Source organism: Canis lupus, chromosome 17 (assembly GCF_003254725.2).
Source record: "Canis lupus dingo isolate Sandy chromosome 17, ASM325472v2, whole genome shotgun sequence".
Lineage (NCBI taxonomy): Eukaryota > Metazoa > Chordata > Mammalia > Carnivora > Canidae > Canis > Canis lupus.
Genome location: NC_064259.1, coordinates 9,937,344 through 9,958,776, shown reverse-complemented (window position 1 = coordinate 9,958,776; position 21,433 = coordinate 9,937,344). Strand labels below are relative to the sequence as shown.

At 36.6% G+C, this 21,433-nt stretch overlaps 1 pseudogene; it reads right to left on the bottom strand.

Moving 5' to 3' along the window:
• Positions 1-16,533: 16,533 nt before the first annotated feature.
• On the bottom strand, positions 16,534-19,769 carry LOC112665015 (mortality factor 4-like protein 1; annotated as a pseudogene).
• Between the last annotated feature and the right edge of the window lie 1,664 nt (positions 19,770-21,433).

Genomic DNA, 21,433 nt, shown 5'->3' with positions numbered 1-21,433 from the left:
GAGAAAGATACATTATTCTTGGTTGGTAAGTAGAAAAAAATTGCTCTTCCTAGAGTAGAAATGCAAGGAATCAGGATGGAGAGGTGTGGGAAAGAATGGAAGACAAATGGAGTGAGCCCCAGAAGACGAGCACTCAGTGATGGGGTGCAGTGAGAAGTCAAAACAGCACTTGAAAACAGGTGCTTTACCACTCTATAAGTCCTCAGTAAATATTGTTAATATTGATGCATATCTTTCAAAATTAAAAAAATATATATATTTGTTTATTTTAGAAAGAGAGTACAAGTAAGCAGGGGAGAAGCAGAAAGAGAATCTCAAGCAGACTCTCCACTGAGAGCAAAGCCTGATGTGAGGTTTGATCCTAGCACCCTGAGATCATGACCCGAGTGAAATCAAGAGTTAGCTGCTTAACTGAATAAGCCACCCAGGAGCCCCAGTGTTGTAACATATTAGAAACTGTATTAAGGAGGATATTTTGTTAGCTATTTCATTAGTTTTGTTTGTATTGTTAACTGCAAATCATGAAAATAGCTGCTTTCATAACTGTATTGGTAGTGATGAAGAAGGCATCAGGTCTTGTGCATGAAACCTATGTAGATTATCTCTAAATCTGAAGAACAACTCTGTTACATTATCCTCATTTACTAGTACATAATTGGAGTGAGAATAAGTAATTTGTGCAAGTTTACACATCTAGTCATTGACAAAAATGGGAGCCAAAACACAAATTTTTGTACATGACAAATATGAATTGAAGTCACTGTTGCTTCCAATTCTTCTAATGCTGACTAGGCCCTGATGGATATGAGCCCTGTTTGTTTCACAAGTATAAGGTTATGCATATGCCATTCTTCCTGTTGTGAAGACACCTTCCCCATCTTCCCTGGCTTAGAAGTTTTAGTGTGTGATTACAAACAGATTTAAGATCATAAAAGTACAGCTTAAACATATTTTTTGGTAACCTTGGCTACAAAAAAACAATAGCCTCTGTCTTCTTTATTTCTTGTAAAGATTTGATTATTGTGGATACTTGTGTTATTGGACACTGATTGTCACCCTGACTTGTTTGTAAGACTGGATCATGAGAATGAGAAGGCCAAAGACGGAGTCATGTGGTATAGCACCGATTAAATAATTGTCAAATTAAAATGCAATTGGAATGAGAAGATGATCCTAAGATTCTCTTATTTGTTAATTATGACCAGAACACAGTCTATCAACACATGAAATAATGCCCTATGTCTAACCCCTTCCTACAAATTCAAGGAAGAGGAATGACTTTGTGACCAGTGAAGAGCTTTGTGACCAGTGAAGAGCTTTGAAATAGGGTATAATTTCATTTTAATATTATTTTTTTTCCATTTTGGAGATGTTAAATACATACACACCTCTGTAAGATACCAGGTATTAGAATAATAGTTTATTGCTAAGGTAATTGTAAAACTCAAAATATGAGGCTAGGAGAAATATTTGTCAGTTTAATACTAATGCACAAAAGCAACTTTTATTGGGCAAAATCAAATTTTTGTGATATTAAACCATACAAAAACAAGTAAATAAAAATAAGCACATATTTTTTTCATGTGTTTTATATACATTGAAAGATGCCCCAAATTTAGGAGGTCAGGCATGTATCAGCTATCTAGCTCAATGATCAAGAGCAATTTTTCAAATTATTTAATCATAATTTCTTTTTTATTTCAATATCACCTTATAAAAATATAATTTTAAATAATGTATGACAGTAGAATTCTGACCCAGGACTTCTGCTGCAACCAGTCTAGGAATCCAAACCACAAGCACAGCAATCAGCCCAGAAACATTAAGACTGGTCAGTGACTGCCACATTCTTAAACTTTCCCGTTTTCAAGATAGGACTAATCAAAGAGAATCAAATATGTTTCCCAAACCAATCACCCAAGATGTCCTGCCACCCACCTCCAGCCTCTCCATGCCAAGAATGTCCAGTCAAAGCACAGCTAAAACCTTCTGCTTTTTTTCACTAGGAAGTTGTTCCACTCTCCTGCCTCCCTTTGAGCCTCTATCAAAAGCAAATGGTGGCTGACTTGCCATAGCAAGCTCTGAATAAATAGCTTCTGTTTCTTTTCATCTGGGTGGTCTTTGTTTATTTTCACAAAACCAACGAGTAGAGACTTTTAAATCAAATAAATTAGATCCAAAAAACAGAAGCTAAGTTTAAAATATAATTTAGCGATTTTTATTACAAGTTATGTGACTGTCCCTACTATATTTAAAAGAGAATTAGATTATTTCTTTGTTATAAAAGAAATAGTTCATATGCACCAAATGAAATTAGTAAAAGAAAAAGCTATGCATCTTTTAGGTTTTCTCAATATGTGGATATCATGAAACGGTGTTTATGGTTAAAAATACAAGTGTGATGAGGTGTTGGGTGGCTCAGTGGGTAAAGGCTCTGCCTTTGTCTCCGGTCATGGTCCTGGAGTCCAGGAATTGAGCCCCAGGTCAGACTTGCTTCTCTATCTTCTTCTGTCCCTCTCCACTCATGGTCTCTCTCTCTCTCTCTCTCTCTCTCTCTCTCTCTCTCAAATAAATAGAATCTTTAAAAAAAGATTAGGAGTCTGATTATGTTTGTATTCCACTCAAAATCTTCCCATGAGGGCACCTGGATGGCTCAGTGGTTGAGCATCTGCCTTCGGCTCAGGTATGATCCTGGGGTCCTGGGATAGAGTTCCACATCAGGCTCCCTGCGAGGAGCCTACTTCTCCCTCTGCCTATGTCTCTGCCTCTCTCTCTCTCTCTCTCTCTCTTTCTCTCTCTCTCTCTGTCTCTCATGAATAAATAAGTAAAATCTTTTTGAAAAATCTTCCCATGGCTTTTTAGAAAGTTTCTTAAAATTATTTATTTTGGACAGTCTTTAGTTGGGAATAGATATATGCACTTTCAGGGGAAAAAAAGGAATTCTGCTAGCACTGTCAGTTCAATTCAATTCAGTAAATAAGGTCTGAATGTTTAACAAGCTCAGAGGCAATATCTGTTCTGGAGTTTACATTCTTCTGGAATGGATTTCTTCTGACTGGGCTTCTCTTCCTAAGTGATGAACCTCTGTCTCTCCTACATGATCCAGTTCCTCTTCTTAGTAAAGCTTTTCCTGAAACATCCGTGCAAAACTAATTGTTTCTGGTTGCCAAGTTTCCAGAGCAGTATCTATACATCTTTTATGTCCATCACTTTTCTTTACATTGCCTTATGACTGTTTCTGAGAATTTTTGCTAATACTTTAAATCCTTTCAATGGACAGTACATTCATGCTGCACTTTATACTCATGGTCTTTTCTCTGCCTAATATCTGGAGTAGGCATTTCTTAATATGACCATTCATACAAGAGTAAATTGAGAATGACAGAGATTTACTAATTTCTGCAAAATCATGTCATAAGTGGGGACAGATGTAGGATTCCAACTCATGGCTATTTGGACTGTTAAAGACCCCAGTGACTCTCCAACTCTAACCCTGTTAGACAATAAATCTTCCAAGGACCAATGTGCACATTCATTTTGTATTCTTTTTTCTTCCTTTGCAAAGTAAGAATAGAAAGCGAGCTATGTAGGGTGTCTGCACTCCTGACTTGCATGTTGTGTATATAGATACGGTGTGTGGACTGACCAAGAAGGCATGCTTCTGTCTGCAGATCCCTGACTTTCTTTTGCTTAGAGCATTTACTCTAGAAAATTTGTGATTGCAAATTATGTCTTTTTGTCTTTGATGTGTAAAATCCTGTTAAAAGCCTCTTGCCAGTTTTATAAACTGGGGCTTTCTTTCTCAAGGACCTGGAGGCCATTTCTTTGAAATGTCATCAAGGAAGATCTTGCCTTTATCTCCTACTTTCTGTTGGGAGTGGGGGTGAGAGCCTAACTTTGGTGGGTGCGTTGTTCCTTGCCTAAAATTACCTCCTGTCATGGAGATTTGAGAAAGTTTACTTTTTCTTTGGATGAGGCCAATTAGCAAAAACAGATGACCTAAGATTCTCTCATCCCTGCTGTTTTTGTTTTTGTTTTAAGATTTTATTTATTTATTCATGAAAGACACAGAAAGGCAGAGACATAAGCAGAAGAGAAAGAGCTCCATGCAGGGAGGCTGATGTAGGACTCAATCCCAGGACCCCAGGATCACTCTCTGAGCCAAATGCAGATGCTCAACCACTGAGCCACCCAAGCGTTCCTCATTCCAGCTCTTAAAAACTCATCAGCCACTAGTTTTAGTAGAATTCAGTTTAGACTGGGTTTTGACCACTCTCCCCTATTATGTGCCCTCAAAGTCTTTCCCCGCTTCTTGATCTTCTTCAGGTACAGTTTTTGCTTTGACACTTCGAGCTTTGGTTTGTTACTCAGTCCCCTTTATCAGGAGTGAACTTCTTTTCTTTATTTCCATGAAATTGTCTTCCAATTTCCAACCCGTATCAATCTTCAGGCTTTGGGAATGACATCAGAATTTCCAGGAATTCTAATAGATTCTCTAAATCATATTTAATTCTGAGTTTTACTTAACACTTTATTTATGTATTTTAAATAATAGTGAATGACCATGAAAATAAACTGTAAATTGGTTATCTATGATAGGGTTACTTTTCAGTGGTTTCTCTTCTCTTCTATCCTATCCTGTTCTATTATGTATATATTATACCTGTGCCTAGGTTATTAATATTATGAAAAGATATCTTGGGACAAGGTCACATATTCCAGTAATATATAAAAATAATTTCTACTTGTAATAGAAAACATTAAAGAAGGGATTAAAATAAATTCTAAGTGAAACCATTAAAAATTGAAAGATAATAACACAAATATTTAATTACCAAAAGATATTCCTAAAATGAAATTGTAAATTATAAGTTGCACTCTGAAAATTCTTACAAAGTTTTCAGAGATTGGATTCTGGGGAAGAAAATTGAGGTAAATTTCTTAAGACAAAGTTCTGCAACGGAATATCTCCCATATTAGTGGCAATTCAGTGAGTAAAGGATAGTCTTTTCAGCAAATGATTATGATAATTTGATATCTAAATTCAGGAAAAAACTGAACTTTGATCTAGAACAGATCATAGATACAAATGTAAAACCTAAAATTAAAACTTGTAGAATAGAATATAGGAGAAAACTTTTGTGACCTTGAGTTAGGACAATATTTCTTAAATACTATAGCAAAAACACAATTCATACAATTTTTAAAAAATGATAATTCAAACTAATTAAAATTAGAAATTTTCTGTTTCTCAAGAACATGAAAATGAAAAGAGGCCACAAGCTGGGATAAAATACTTTCAAGTCAAATATCTGATAAATAATAAGAAAACAAACAAATGACTTTAAATGATGGGCAAAAGATTTTGATAGCTGTATCATCAAGAAAAGATGTTAGTGACAAGCGCATAACAAAACTCTCAATATCAGTCATAGGGAAATCCAGATTGAGGCTCCAGTGACATATCACTATGTGCCTTTTAGAATGGCTAGAATAAAAATGATTGACAATATCTCATATTGACAAGGATATGGGGAAATTGAAAGTCTCATACATATAAAATGGTGCAACCACTTTGGAAAATAGTTTAGCAGTTTTCTAACAAGAAATATATATACCCGCCATATGCTGTGGTCCTTTTACTCCTAGGTATTTGTCCAAGTGAAATGGAAAACATATATCCATACAAGGCACTTGAACATGAATGCTTGTGGCAGTTTTATTTGTAATAGCCCCAAACTGAAAACAACTCACATGTCATCAAGAGGTGAATGGATAAGCAAATGTCATGTATCTATACCGTGGAGCATGTCTTCCTGATGAAAGAACCATTGATACAGGATATAACATGGATGATTCTCAGAGTGACTCTACTGAATGAAAGTAACCAGACCAGAAAATACACATAGCTCTGGCATATTCAAAGCAATAAAAATACTCCCTTTGAAACAAAGATCTTGTCTAAGATTACCCTATTTTGGAGAACTAGGTATCTTGTTTCTGGTATCTCCTATTCTAAGAAATCAGTAGTATTATCCAGTCTCATTAAGACAGCAATAAAGAGATTTGGGGAAATTTCCTTTGTGGTTTTCTAAAAAGAAAAGTATGATGAGAAGTTGCTTGAAGAAAAAAGGATAGCCCTCCAGAGCTCTGCATTTACAGTGACATGTTTGTATCTATGTGTCAGCTTTTATACAAATATTACTATTTGCTTTAAAATAGCCAACAGGGATGACTGGGTGGCTCAGTGGTTGAGCATCTGTCTTTTGCTCAGGTTGTGATTCTGGGGTCCTGGGATCAAGTCCTGCATCGAGCTCCCTGTTGGGAACCTGCTTCTCCTTCTGCCTATGTCTTTGGCTCTCTCTGTTTCTCTCATGAATAAATAAGTTAAATCTTTAAAAAAAAAAAAAAAACAACCAACAGATTCTTGGCGCCTGGGTGGCTCATTTGGTTAAGAATCCAACTCTTGACTTTGGCTCAGATTGTGATCTTAGGGTTGTGAGATTGAGCCTTGCATCAGGCTCTGCATTAGGCTTAAGATTCTCTCTCTCTCCCCTCTACCCCCTTTCCCCAGCTTGCATGTACATGCACATTCTCACTTCCTCTCAAAAAAATAGCCAACAGATTCTACAAGAATATCATAAAATAGGCCAAATAATATGAACCTACCAAATCAGCTGGTAACATCTACTAGTCTCCAGATGTACATCTCATAATTTTAGAGTTATAAGGGTTAACCCAATACCAAATCTGGGGAAATCTGTATGCAAAACGACCCATTGTGTTTGCTCCCTTACTTTTTAAAATCTCTTGGGTGTTATTGAAAATGATATGTTGTGATGTCCATTTTTTTGTGTTCTCATTTTCACCTCCAGAACTGATTGTTGGCAATTCTGTATCCCATTCAGACTCCATTACCTGTATGATTTCTGAACAATTAATTTGTGCCTATACAAGATATCACTGGAAGGGATTCATGAATCCCACATGTAGCAGAGTCAGTTCAGCTGGGAACCAGGAAACTCTCAGATGCCTGTGAATAATAACTGGAATTACATGGTACTAGTTTCTTAGTGGAGGTCCTAAGAATGAAATTGGAAGTGCCCATATACCCCACGTTTTATACATTAAGTGCAATTGCAAATTCTAAGGCTAATTCCAAATATATACTTTGACTACAACAAAACTATCATAAATAAAAACAATGACCTCAAGGTATTTCAGCTAAACCAGCAAAGGAATACAGAAAAAAATAATTATGAAGAGAAAAGAATTAAGAAAATTCTTCCAGTATGCCTTGTTCCCTAGTATTGGACAGAAGCTGTCGTTTCAGTAGTTATCTTTTTGGGAACACTATTTGAGTCTAGAGTCATAGGTTTCTAGAGGCTTTTAAATTAGTCTTAGTTTGAGGCCATTCATGTGTGGAACTCCGCTGGTATGGAGACTGGTGGCATGCCTCTACTATGTCTTTAATCTTGACTGTTGTAGCTGTGATCAGAAGAATTTGAAAACTTGCCTTCAGGCAAAGATAAAGCATTTGTACATTACTGTCTCTTCTGGTAGATCCAGTTACCATGTTGGAGATCATGCGAACCTGGGAAGGTATCTCCTTTGGAAAGGTCGCTTGTATTTGCTAGACCTAATTATGAGTCTACCAAGTGAGTCCTTGAAAATATTTAGCTAGATCTATGTGTAACATTGTAGAGTCAGTTATTGTTGGAATTCTTTAAATCTTACATATTCTATGATCTCATAGAGGGAAAGTGAGTTTGCACTCTGAGACTATTTCCTGGCCCTTAATGCTAGAGGCAGCATTTTAGGTCAAGGTAGAGCAAAGATTTCTTATGTTTTTGATGAAATTGAGCACTATGTTTACTGATTCTGAATTTCTTAATGACTCATGGTGATAGGAACACGAAAAAAATTTCTGGGTTAGGAGAATAACTTAGTAAGCTATTTCTGTGTCGGGAACACAGACTATACTTTGCCAACTATACTCCTCTATCAGTGAAAATCTATCCAACCAGAAACTTTACAAGCAAACTAATGCATATTCATAGTTTAAAGATGTGTAGTTGTGTGAGATTAATTTGCTTCAGAAAACTTTGAGGAAGAAGCTCTGAATCATTTTTTTTTTTACCTGTGTATATGCTAGGATTTTGTGGTTACATGTGAGACATGTAGAAACGATCTCTTTCATTATCTTAAGGACAATAAAAGAATAATTTGATCCATTGGATTAATTGTGGCTCTCCTGAGAAGCCATGAAAAAATCATTAGAATTTATGATTGATCAAAATCTTTCTAAATTTATTAGCATTTAATATACCTGAGTGGTAAAAGCCACTTGTTTTCCAAGCAAGTTAGGTGAAGCATGTCCTTAGCCTCTGGAGTGGTCTCTTATATGGTATCATAGTTAAATTACAGATAATTCTTTGGGATATTGAAAAGTTTCTGAGAAACTTTTCATTGATTTTTTTCACCATTCTCAACTGTCTTCTCTATTGAGGTCATAATACCATCAAGTCATGCACAACTCCCAAAGCACATCTACTGTTTGTATTAATGTTTTTACTCTTTGAACTTTTTCCAGGGTTCCAGCTCAAATCATAGGTCCTCAGTTTAGTTATCTGAGCAGATTAAACATTAGGAAAGAAACTTCATCAGTGACTAGAAGTTCAGTGGTTACACTGTATCCCATGCAGAGAATGCCTTTGCCATTTTTAAGATAAGAGCCACATCAAACTATATTAATTTAGGACCCAACAAGAGAGGTCAGTAAAATCAGACCTGGGTATATTTAATTCCTGAATTATAGCCAAATAGTAATGTATTCTCCTTCATATAGAAGGAGTAAAATTGCAGGATTAAGATTTGAGTAAACTTTAATATCAGCAAACAAAGTTGACAATAAAAGGTTTTCACAAGAAAAAAAAAAATAAAAAAATGAAAGGTTTTCATAAACTTTGACATGATCAAATAAGAATTAACAAGAGTTCTTGGCATGTGGATCCCTCTGTGTTCTTTTATGGAGTTCGTGGAAAAAGCAAGTACCATATCGGCAGAAGCTTCGAGCAATTTGGCAGCTGCTGATAGTTCATACAAGCAGGAAATGTATGCTTTGCTCCTGAATGGAAGGTTACACAAATGGCAGCAGACTCTTGTACGAACCGTGTCATTGTGTTCTAATGCAGTCAGCCTTCTCTCTCGTAAATCACAAGACAGATGTCTTTTTGTATAGTTAGGGATACTCAAAGTTGCAGGTTGCAGACAGGCCTTTAATGAGGAGGTTTCTCAACATTTGGATCCATGGAAGATACCAGTTTTAGGAAGTTCATGTAAAGGCTGAACTATATTAGCACAAATCATAATTATTGTCTACAAAAACCAGTCAATCCTAAAAGCAAGCAAGTGTACAAACAAACAAAACACCCCAAACCCACCAAACAAAAACCTTTAGTTTGGAGACAGATATAATTGGAGAACCTTTATTTCATTGAGTACAGAAAACATCCATCTTCTGAGATCCAAATATTGCACAGATTCTTCTGTGACCCAAATATTGCACAGATTCTTTATAGATTTAAAAGTTTTCTCTTGGGACGCCTGAGGGGGTCAGCGGTTGAGCATCTGACTTTGACTCAGGGCATGATACCGGATTCCTGGGTTCGAGTCCCACATTGGGCTCCTTGCATGGAGCCGGCTTCTCCCTCTGCCTGTGTCTCTGCCTCTCTCTCTCTCTCTCTCTGTCTCTCATGAATAAATAAGCAAAATCTTTTTAAAATAAATAAAAAAATAAAAGTTTTCTCTTGATGCTCTGTGCAGCTCTTCAGCTGATCTTAAAAAAATATAGGTAATCCTGTTCAGAACATGGCACTAAATCATCTACAGGTCATTTCAGAGTGGATCCTTAAGCAAAAATCAAATCTTTAAGATTATCGTTTAGACAGTGAGGGAAATAGGAAAGAGTTTTCATATATACCTGAGGCATAATTAACCAGGTATACTGCTGTTTGTCCCACCAATAAAGCAAACAAATACTATCTTTACCTACTGGTGTCTAAAGAAGATGGCAAATGAATCTGCCATTGTAATGTGTTTGTTTAGCAGGTAGAAACTCCCTGGAATCTAGGGAGCACTGTTCTATTGATTGCCCTCAGAGCTTGTACAGATAAGTAGCCTTTTCCATTAAGCTCCTTAACTGGCCATGTGGGAGTACTGCAGGGACTGGTACAGAGCACAGTGTGTCCCTGCTCTAATAGAGCCTCAATAAGAGATATTCCTCTGGCCAGAGCACACTGAAGGATCATTCAAGCAGGGGTTTATATGGAATAATTTGAATTTTTATAAAGTCCACTCCATATATTCTGCTTAGGTTAATTGAATCTTGGGCACAAAGAAGAGAGGGTAACTGATCTAATATTTGGTTTGTAGGGGCTCCTAGGTGCACACAGTTGCACACCTCCATTTTTTATATCACACTTTGAGAACCAACTGTTCACTTACATGTTCCACATAAATAAATTTCTGAAAAGTGGATCTCTAGCATATTCAAGTTAAGTCAAGGGGAGAATTGGTATTGGTGCTATTGCCATCTTTTTTAATCCACTTCTATGCAGATTAAGCTCTTGCAGAAGTCATTCTAGTTAAGTCATATAATTGCATATTGTGAGGTCAGCAAAACCATGCCCTTGAGCTAATCCAGTCTGCTACCTGTTTTTGTACAGCCTATAGGCTAAGATCATTTTATATTTTTAAATAGTTGGAAAAAATCAAAAGAAGAATAATATTTTATGACATGAAAATTCTATGACATTCAAATTTCAGTTCCCATAAGATTTTATTGAAACACAACTATGCTAATTTGTTTACATATTATCTATGGTTGTTTTCACACTATGACAGCAGAGTTGAGTAGTTGTAATAAGATCATATGTACCATAAGACCTGAGATATTTACTCTTTGGCCTGTTAGAGAAATGTTTGCTAAACTCTATTAAAGAGACTCAGGGGCAGCCCGGGTGGCTCAGCGGTTTAGCACCGCCTTCAGCCCTGGGCATGATCCGGGAGACCCAGGATGGAGTCCCATGTCCGGCTCCCTGCATGGAGCCTGCTTCTCCCTCTGCCTGTGTCTCTGCCTCTCTCTCTCTCTCTGTGTCTCTCATGAATAAATAAGTAAAATCTTTAAAAAAAAAAAAAAGAGAGAGAGAGAGAGAGAGAGACTCAGGATGCTAATTTTTTATATATTACATTTTTTTCTTATGTTTACATAATTGATATTTGGGCTTTAATCTGTATACTAGACAAAGAATAATATGTATATTACAATAGAAGTGGGGAATCTAGGGTATAGATTTTCCAGAAATTTGATGCATTGAATAGGGTATGTTATTTGGGATCAGGTTAGTGTCTGTCACCATCCAACTGTGTGTCTTTGTGAAAATATATTAATAATTTTACACTGCAGTAATTAATAAATAAATGTTGGCTTGAACCAAATGAGTGTTCTTAAAGAATTATATTCAGCTAAATTAGGAAAAATACATTTTTATTCGATTTGGTATAACCCTCCTTTTTTTATCTGAGAGTCTGTTATTCCCAACTGTAGTGTTGAATATACTTTTTCTTTTTATGAAGATACTATAATAGTAGGTTTTGGGTTTTTATTTTTTTTATTTTTTATTTTTTTTGGTTTTGGGTTTTTAAAATTAATTTATAATTTTCCAAAAGGCAAATTAAAACAATGGCAACCCAATTACATGCATATACATACACAGACAGAACTGTATGCATATGTAAATAAATACACATATATACACATGTATATATAGTTGTCAAATATTTATTTATTTATTTATTTATTTATTTATTTAAATTTTTAGGTGTCAAATAATTTAAGTTCTCTAAACCATTTGGCTCGATGAATTTACTGCTGCCTCCGTTCCGAAATACTTCTGTACTTTACACCTATGAGTCTTTAAGTAAGGATTATAGTATATATAGTTTTTGAGAAAATAGTCTAATCTTTATAGAATATTAAGCAACATTTAAGTGAATAGTACCGTATTGGCTATTTATTGCTATGATACTTAAACGGCATGTCTTTTAAGATATTTACTTATGTCCTATGAATAGAATCATTTCTCCTATTTTTCTAAGAAAAAAATTTCTACTAAGACTTTAGAATTCATTATGATTCATAGCTTCTGTTTCTACAGAAGTATTTTGAGTGCACTCTTCTCTAACACAAACACCTCATGAATTGATCTGCCATATTATATGTCAGAACAAATCGCCAGCTGCTCTCAGAAAATAAGGCAATTCCCATTACAGCCTCTACTCTAAACTTTCTTATCTTCATGGGCAATTTAAAGAATGTGACTTAGGAATTACATTTATTCTTTTCTGACAGTGTATGCCCAATTACTTAAATATCTAACTTGTAGCTATTGATCTCTATTGAAATCCCTTTGTCCTCAAAAACCTTTGAGGAATTCTCCAAAACTGTTCAGATGTGTTTTCTTTTTTTTTTTTTTTTTCCTGAAAGGTAAAAGATGGAAACCCCGAGGAGTTCATGTGTACAAGGATAACTCTGGACAATTCATCCATTTTCACCTCTAAAATCCCATAAGTTGGTTTATTTCATGTTCACAATTTTATGTCTTTTATAAGCCTCTCAGTGAAGCTGATTTTAGTTTTGGTGATGAATGATATATAAGATGGTGTATAAAATGAATTATAAACGTCACAAAGAAAATTCATCATTTCTCTATATATGCATTATATGTATATGTACATGTATATGTTTAGTATTCAAGATTTATATATGTATAGTATTAATAAACATAACTGAAATGCCTCAGATGTTATTGATAGAGACAGTTGCAAAATATTTTTATCAAATCACAATTAAAGATCTTTAAAGAATAGTGAGTAATGGATAAAGTACTAAGACAATGAGAAAAGGAAATGTCCTCTTATTTTGAAAAATATATGAGCAAATTAAATTTTACAAACCTCTAGACTTTTTTTACAAAGCTACTAGACTTTGTAGCTTCAAATTGATGTAAGACAAATATTAAATTGTTGAGAGACAGTTTATTAAATTACTTAGGAAAAGAATAGCTGATTTCTAAGTAGTAACATTATTTCAATAGTTTACATTCCTATGAGACAATGTTCTTTCTCTCCTTTGATGAGGTCACTGGCTCAGTAAAGCATGGCTGGAGGAAACTTGATTACAGGTAATTCACATGGAGCAGACTTCAAATTGTGGGTTAATCAGTATGATTCACTGGTGTGATATGGCTGTCAACAAAAATTTAATGTTATCATAAGTTCATTACAAGAACTAAACTGTCTGGAACAACTGCAATAATATTCTGCTCTATTCAGAACTGGCAAAGTCATAACGGGTGGTGTATTCTCTTCTGAGTAAGATGTGTTGCAAGCAAAATTAAGAGAACAGAATGTGTTATTAGTGGAGTGACCAAGGGGTGAGAGGAACTGAAATTATATCAAAGAAAGGGGACAAGGGGTTTTGTAGCTTTCAAGAATGCCTGATACATCTGTTTGGATGAGGGATAATTGCACTTTGGATTTAGTTCTAACCACACAAAATTAAGTTTATTTTTGATATCTGCTTAACTTTTTGGATTTTTTCCTACAGACCTAGGAGTTTCCCCAGAGTTGTTTGAATGCCTAATTTCTCCTTGTGTATTTTAAATGCATTTTAGATTTTAAATTTCTGTATATGGAGACATCACTTACCACTACATCATAGCCTATTTCATTTGGGTATTTGTCCACTTCTAAAACATGTTACAAAACTACTTCATATAATGTAGCTTGATAGTATTTCTTGATCTGGAAGGATATGCTCATCCTCAATCATCTTGTTGAAAAAACAATTTTGACTATTGACTTCATTCAAAATTATCAATTTCCTCCACTTCTCCAGAAATTAGGTAGTTCTGGTATAAAGTGTGATTAGTTGAAGCAGAGGCCTGATGGCATTAAATTCTGTAATTTTACTTTGTGATCTACAGCTATTCCCTAATCTACCTGGAGCCTAGAAATGTTAATAATAATAATAATAACAATAATAATCTATTTCATACAGTCACTTTGAGAATTTTAGGATATGCTACATGTGAAGCAGTTTGTATAATGCATTCTACCAATAATATACTAAACAGATGATTACCATATTATTTTTCCTGACAAATATTAGAAATAAGTTTTAGAATTTTGGAGTTTTGAAGGCAGTTGTATTAGTTTTCTAGAGTTGCCATAACAAAGGACCAGAGACTGCTGGTTTAACTAACAGAAATTTATTTTCTCACAGTCCTGGGAGCTAGAAGTCTAGGATCAAGGTGTTGGCAGGGTTGGTTTCTTCTGAGGTCTTTCTACTTGGCTTATAGGTGGCCATCATCTCTCTCTATCTTCTTATGGTCTTCTCACTGTATGTGTCTGTGTCCTAATTTCCTCAGAAAACCAGTCATATTGGATGAGAGCCAGCCCCTATGGCCTCACTTTACCTTAATACCTCTTTAAATACCCTACCTCCAAATGAAATCACATTCCGAGGTCTGGGAGGGGCAGGGTAGTGAGAACTTCAACATAAATTTTGGAAGGAAACGATTGAACTTCTAACAGCAGTTGTGTCAAATTCATTTTGGAAAACTTAGAAAACTGCAATATTGAATTTTCCCATCAAGATATATGTGCTGTCATGTTGGTTGCTGCAATATTTATAACAGCCCATGCATGGAAGCAACCTAAATATCCATCAGTGATTAGGTGGATAAAGAAAATCTGGTATACATTTACAATGGAATATGATTCAGCCTTAAAAAAGAAGGAAATCCAGCCCCTTGTTACAACATAGATAAACCTGGAGAACAGTACATTAAGGGAAACGAGTCGCACATAGGAGGAAAAATACGACATGATATCATTAATAGGAGTTATCTATAATAGTTAAATCTATAGAGGCAGAGAGTACGAATCATGGTTTCCAGGGGCTTGAGGGAGAAGGAAGTGAAGAGGTATCAATCAAAGTTTATAAAAGTGCCAGTTATGTAAGATGTGTAAGCCCTAGAGGTCTGCTGGGCAGCATAGAGCCTGTAGGCAATGCTACTGCATTGTATACTTGAAAATTTGTTCAGAGACAGATCTCAAGTGTTCTTATCACAAAAAAGTAATAAAGCATACAGCAGGAGGAAACTTTTGGAGGTGGTGGATATGTTTATGGCATAGACTGTGGTGTGGGTTTTACGGTTGTATACTTATGTGCAAACTCATCAAGTTGTATACATTAAATGTGTACAACTGTTTATGTCAATCATACATCAATAAAGTGGTTAAAAAAAAAAAAGACTAGTGGCAACCCGTTACATATTTCCAAGTTTGAAAGTACCGAGTGTGTACATCACTTCATTTCCTGGATGAAGGTGGTACGACAGGGCAAGTGTTGCAGTCTTGTTTGTGGTCTTCCTTCACAATATCACTTGGTATCATAACCTCTAATACTACAAAATCAATCTTAGGTTCCCTGCATAGTCAGATGTGCTAGCAGAACAAGGCATATCCTGAAGGCAGCTTGAAGGTGTTCAAAGATAAGTTAGATAGATAAAACATTTTTAAGAAATCAAAAGAAGCTGTAACAGAGTTGCCTGAGTGACTTGGTTAAGCATCTGCCTTTGGCTCAGGTTATGATCCCAGAGACCTGTGATTGAGTTCCACATTGGGCTCCCTGCTCAGCGGAGAGTCTGCTTCACCCTCTCCCTCTGTTTGCTCTCTCTCTCTCTCTCTCTCTCAAATAAATAATTGAATAAATAAATCCTTAAAACAAACAAGTTATAACAAAGCTTAAGTTAAGATTTCTAGAAATGAATAAAACCCTGTCACAGGAAGTGGCTGATATAAGACTTCAGATCTGAACAGAAACAGATGGCTCTGAGACTCAGTGAAGGATTTGTGTCAAGTAAGTCCTGGACTGGTCCTTAAAAGGCAGCTTGAATTTCGGGTTATGAAGGCAGAGAGTGATAGCCTGAGGAATGACATCACCGATAGTCTTGCTTGACTGAAATGGGAGAGTGACAGATTTAAAATTCCCATGAGAAGGAAGTCAGAAGGATCGGTGTAAACAGTTGACTCCAGAGATCACTTTCCTTAAATCTGTTAATGAAGTAAATATTTTTCTACTTTCTACTCTTAGGCAGGTTTTGTAACCTCTTTTTATACATAATCTTCCCAAGATTATTTAAGTGTCAATACGTCATAAATGGCCATTGAAGTGCTTTTAGTTTTTCTGGAATCAAGAAATCATGTGTATAGTTTATTTTGTTTTGTTTTGTTTTGTTTTTGGAGCTATAATCCTTCTTATTTTCTCTGTTTAAAATCAAGCAGAAAACAAACATCAGTTGTTATACACTAACATTTTGAAAGTACATCATTTGTCCAAGAGAAGGACTAAGAACAAAAATGTGTATTCAGAGATCCAAACAAAGGAAGTGTCAGGGCGTCACCTCACACAGCCTCCCGATGGTACACAAGAAGAGCCACTTCATAATCTCTGGCACTAAACTGGGTTGCAGAATTCTGTGCCAGGTATTTTAGGAAATCATGAGGGTAATTCAGTAATAACACAACGCTTTTCTCATCCAGAGTTGTGTAGGCCAACATTGCTCCAATTCGTAAAAATAATCTCAGTAGATGTGGTGCTCCATACACCTGGGTCAGGGGTACATCTGGATGATCTGCAAGGATCTCCGTGTCCTGTGGTCTCTCAAGGTTGTAGAGTATTTGAGTGCCCAAAAGTTCTCTGAAATATTTCTTTATATGTGCCACAACCTCATTAACTGCATTACTCCTTATTATCTGTGTTTCTTGAGATTTCTGGTAATTTGCAGGGCATGGGATCCATATTCTTCTTGGCAGGAAGATAAAAGATCTGTTGCTGCCTGGTAGTTAAGTCCCAATCATCAACAAGCCATGGTTTTAGTTCTTAGGAATTTTTATTTTAATTTTATTCATGAATTAAAGGGCAGTGGGATCCATTGAGGCCTTTTACTTGTGAGGGGGCTGAGGTGTTTCCCTGGTCTGCCACTATCTTATCCAGCTTTTTCAGTTCCCTCTTTTTGGCTTTTACTTGAGCGTTTGTCTATTGGCAGACCAGAAGTCTTCTTTCTTGGGGCAGCCTGCCTCGTTGTAATTTTTGCATACTGCTCCTGACTGGCTGTTTGTTTTTTGTTTTGCTAAAAAAAAAAAAAAAAAAAAAAAAAGATTTTATTTATTTATTTGAGAGACAGAGAGTGTGAGAGAGCACAAGCAGGGGGAGTGCAGAGGGAGAGGGAGAAGCAGGTCTCCCACTGAGTAGGGAACCGCATGTGGGGTTTGATCGCAGGACCCCAGGGTCATGACCTGAGCTGAAGGCAGATGCTTAGCCTACTGAGCCACCTGGGCACTTCCTGACTGGCTGTTTGAAGTTCACACTGTTTCCATAGATTGGTGTCCATATATTTGAATACCCTGCTTTCTAGAACCCACTCAATCCCAATTTTTATTCCAACCACTGTAATGTAAAAAGTATTTCACTCGTTTGTCCTTTATGGCAACCTTTACATAAAGGTTATATAGTTTATTTTGTAAACTGTTTTGCTTGTAACTCTATGATCTATTTTCTTCACCGGCCACAGTTCTTACTTCATTTACCTTATACCATGTACTTAAGTCTTAGAGAAATGCACTGAAAATCTGAATGGATTCTGCTTCCTCCCATTTGTTTCCAAATGCATGTGATCTTCACTGTAGGAATGCCTTTTACCCATGCACTGGCTGACTAATTTCTCATCCTGCAAGATTTGGTTCAGTCACAGTATTCGAAAGCATGCTTCCCCCGAACACACACTAATCAGAGTTTGGTCCTTTCCCCCATGCAACCTCTTCCCATGTTACCTGCTTTCATAGTACATATCATAATGTTTACCCAACGCTCTAAAATTCTGGTTTATTTGTCTATTATCATAATAGACTGAGCTGTTTCAGAATAAGAACCACAGTTTCTAAATGTTTCCATCTTTTGCAATGATCTAACACCTGGAAGGTTATAGCTAATTAATGAACGCTTGTAGGAATGAAAGAACAAGTTCAAATCGAACTTCAATTAAAAAAAAAAAAGAACGGTAAACGTAACATGAACATAACACTAATACCCAACTGTATGCCTCAAGAGGAAATTGTCCAAATCAATGTTCAGAGGAGTATGACCCTAAAACTGCATGGCCTTGCTACCTTTCGTTTACTGTCAATGTCATTGGAAATAAATCTGATTCTCAGTGGTGAGTATGAAATGATAAATGATAAAGCACATCTCTGAACTCTTGCAGTCAGAGGAGATGCTCAGTGATGCCATACATGAAGATAAAAGCATTTCTGCTTCGGCACGGCAAAGGAAAGCTTTTTCAGCTTAAACATCAACAAGAAAGTTAGTTTTATCAAAAGGAGCAAATTATAGTAACACTTTCCCAACACAAGCCTGCCGCAGAATACAAAACAGAGAGGCAAACACAGAATTACCAAGTTAGAGAGCAGAGTACTTAATTTGTAAAGAAGCAAGACAGAAAAGCTACAGGGCCAGACAGAGGCCAAACATGTGACACTTACTAACTCATGAACTAATGGGTGGCCTTTTAAAAAACACACTTAAAGGACAAAGGCCAATTACTTCAAGTGAACCTGAAAAGTATAAGAAAAAATTCAGAATTATCTTCACTTAAATTGAGCCAGAGATGGAAATTATTAGGCATCCCCTCAAAGAAAAATAGATATGGCAACAATTCGGTCACTCTGCATCCATGTCCCAGCAGGCAGGGCTGTTTTGTGGAGTAGTGAAAAGAATCCTAAAATTCATCTTCGGGTACAGTATGAGCATAATCAGAGACTTTTTGCAAAAAAAAAAAATAAGATTAAGACAAACTAAAAAAAAAAAAAAAGAACTAAATTAAAATTAAAATTAAAAAAATAAAAAAAGAATAAGACAAACTGCAAAAGTGAAACAATGCATCATAGGTTTCAAAATGGTGATACTGATACACAAAGAAAGACTGATGGAATAGAGTAAGATCAATATTTGTATAATGTTAATATATTAGGGGAATGGAATCTTCAGTCCGTAATTTCTAATCAAGTGATGGCAGAGTAAAGCCATTTAATCCTGCTCTAGTCCCTGAATCACACTGGAATCAGGACAACAATAACAAAGAACATTTCAAATTCAGTAAGAATTTTAGCTGTGAAGCAGTTGCAACGTCAAATCACTAGTTAAGGTTTCTCAAAGTATTAGTATTTTACTAAAATCCTTACCTCATTTCCTTTTTACTTTGGGTTGTGGCATAATCATTAATTCAGCTGATGCTCCAGGGTATCAGTGCTTTCAGGATCTTCCATGTGATTTGTCAGCACATCTCCCCTGTCTCTGTCTCACGTTCACTGTCTCTTTCTCTGCCCTATTTTTCTCTGTGTGTCTGTCTTTCACACCCATGCCCCCCTTCACACTCCAACACATCGCCACACCCCCCACAGCCACACACCCACACCCACACACAACCAGGCACATGCCCCACAGTCACACACACACACACACAACCCCCCATACACAGTCATACACCCCCCACACACACAACCCCCTTGCACACAGAGCCATTCATTCAGCCAATCCTCATTAAGTCATTTACGTAGCAGCACTTCTCTTTAGGAACCGTCATGTCTCTTTACAACATCACCTGGGTTCTAAGTGTACAGTTATACCAGACAGTTGTGTTGTCATCATTGTTACAGTTGTATGGTTATTATTTGTTTTATGATCTTGCCTGCTCTCCTGTTTTCTTCAAGTTAAGTTCAGGGAGTCAATTTTTGTTGGGTCCTTTCCGCCTTTAAGATGCTGATTTACCTTTAACTTTTGATGTTTTCTAAATGAGTAGAAAGTAGGCTGATAAGCTGAGCTTCTCTGAATTCTTAGTTTTTCAGGGTAAGGTGAATAGGACAGTCCCTTACATAAACAGTCGTATTAGAGGTAGCGTTTGAGCTGTCAGGGTGGTCACTCTGTAGGCATGCAGGGGGAGAGACGGGAGTGGACAAGGAGATGTGGAGCCAGGGAGGAGGGAGAGATTTATATTAAGAAATTGGTTTTTATGATTTTGGGGATTGGCAAGTCCAAACTTACGGGTCAGACAGGCCAGAAACTCAGGGAAGAGTTGATGCCACAGCTGGAGGTCAGAAGTCCTGTGGAGACATGACCGGCTCTTCCTTGGGGTCCCTCAGTCTTTTTCTCTATAGACTTCAAATGGTTGGACGAGGTCCAGGCACATATGGAGGATAATCAGATTACATGTGAATCTCATGTAAAAATACCTTCACAGCAACATCTAGACTGGTATTTGATCAAATATGTGGGTACCGTGGACTGGCCAAGTGAACACATAAAATTAACCATCACAGCAATTCATCAGTCCCCATTTCTCTGTCCCTTTTCTTTCCCCAAACAAGGAGCCAGTAGTGGCACACAGAAACACTCGCCCCCCCCCCCCGCCCCAGCCTTTTTCTATTTGAAAGAATTTGAAATTTTCCTTGTTCAAATTTGTATGCCTTTGCTGTATTTCTAGGAACCTATTAAAATATCTGAAGTGCTATTTTTATCATACCATAATTTAATGATTTTGAGGCTTATTCTTGTATTAATTTTTAAAGATTTATTTATTTGAGAGAGAGAGAGAGTGAGCATGAGCTCCTGAGCCAGGGGGAGGGGCAGAGGGAGGAGAGAAGCTGACCGCCCCCCCCCCTCCGGCTGCTGAGTAGGGAGTCCTATGTGGGGCTCCATGTCAGGACTCTGAGATCATGACCTGCACCAAAATCAAGAGTTGAGCCCTGAACCCACTGAGCCACCAAGGTGCCCCCCGCATTAACTTTTGTAATTACTAATGATAGCATCACTTTGTGTATTTTCTATTTTAATGTGAAATGTGCATTTTTGTGGGCATTTATATATGGAAATTACTTGAATTATTTGACCTCAGGTAAAAACTCCTCCTAAAAAAAGTTTCTTTTTGCTTCTTCAAGAGGTTTCCACAATCACAATAGAACCATGACTTAGAATTTTAAACTAGTGTCTTGCAGCTCTTTGGGTTGAAGTAGTTTCTGTTGAGCTATAAACTTCCTTCAGGGCTGGGGCGTGGTTGCAAAAATCCCAGAAGAAAATCAACTTCTGTTTTTCTTCACTGCTCAGGGCCAAAGTGTCTGAAAGGATTTCTCGCATCAAGGCGATGATACAGTTATTGCTAGTTTTCTTTCCAGAGTAATTGTTTCTTTCCCTACTATGTCATGCACGGATGAAAGAAATATGTGTATTAGTTGGTTTTATTTTTTGGTTATT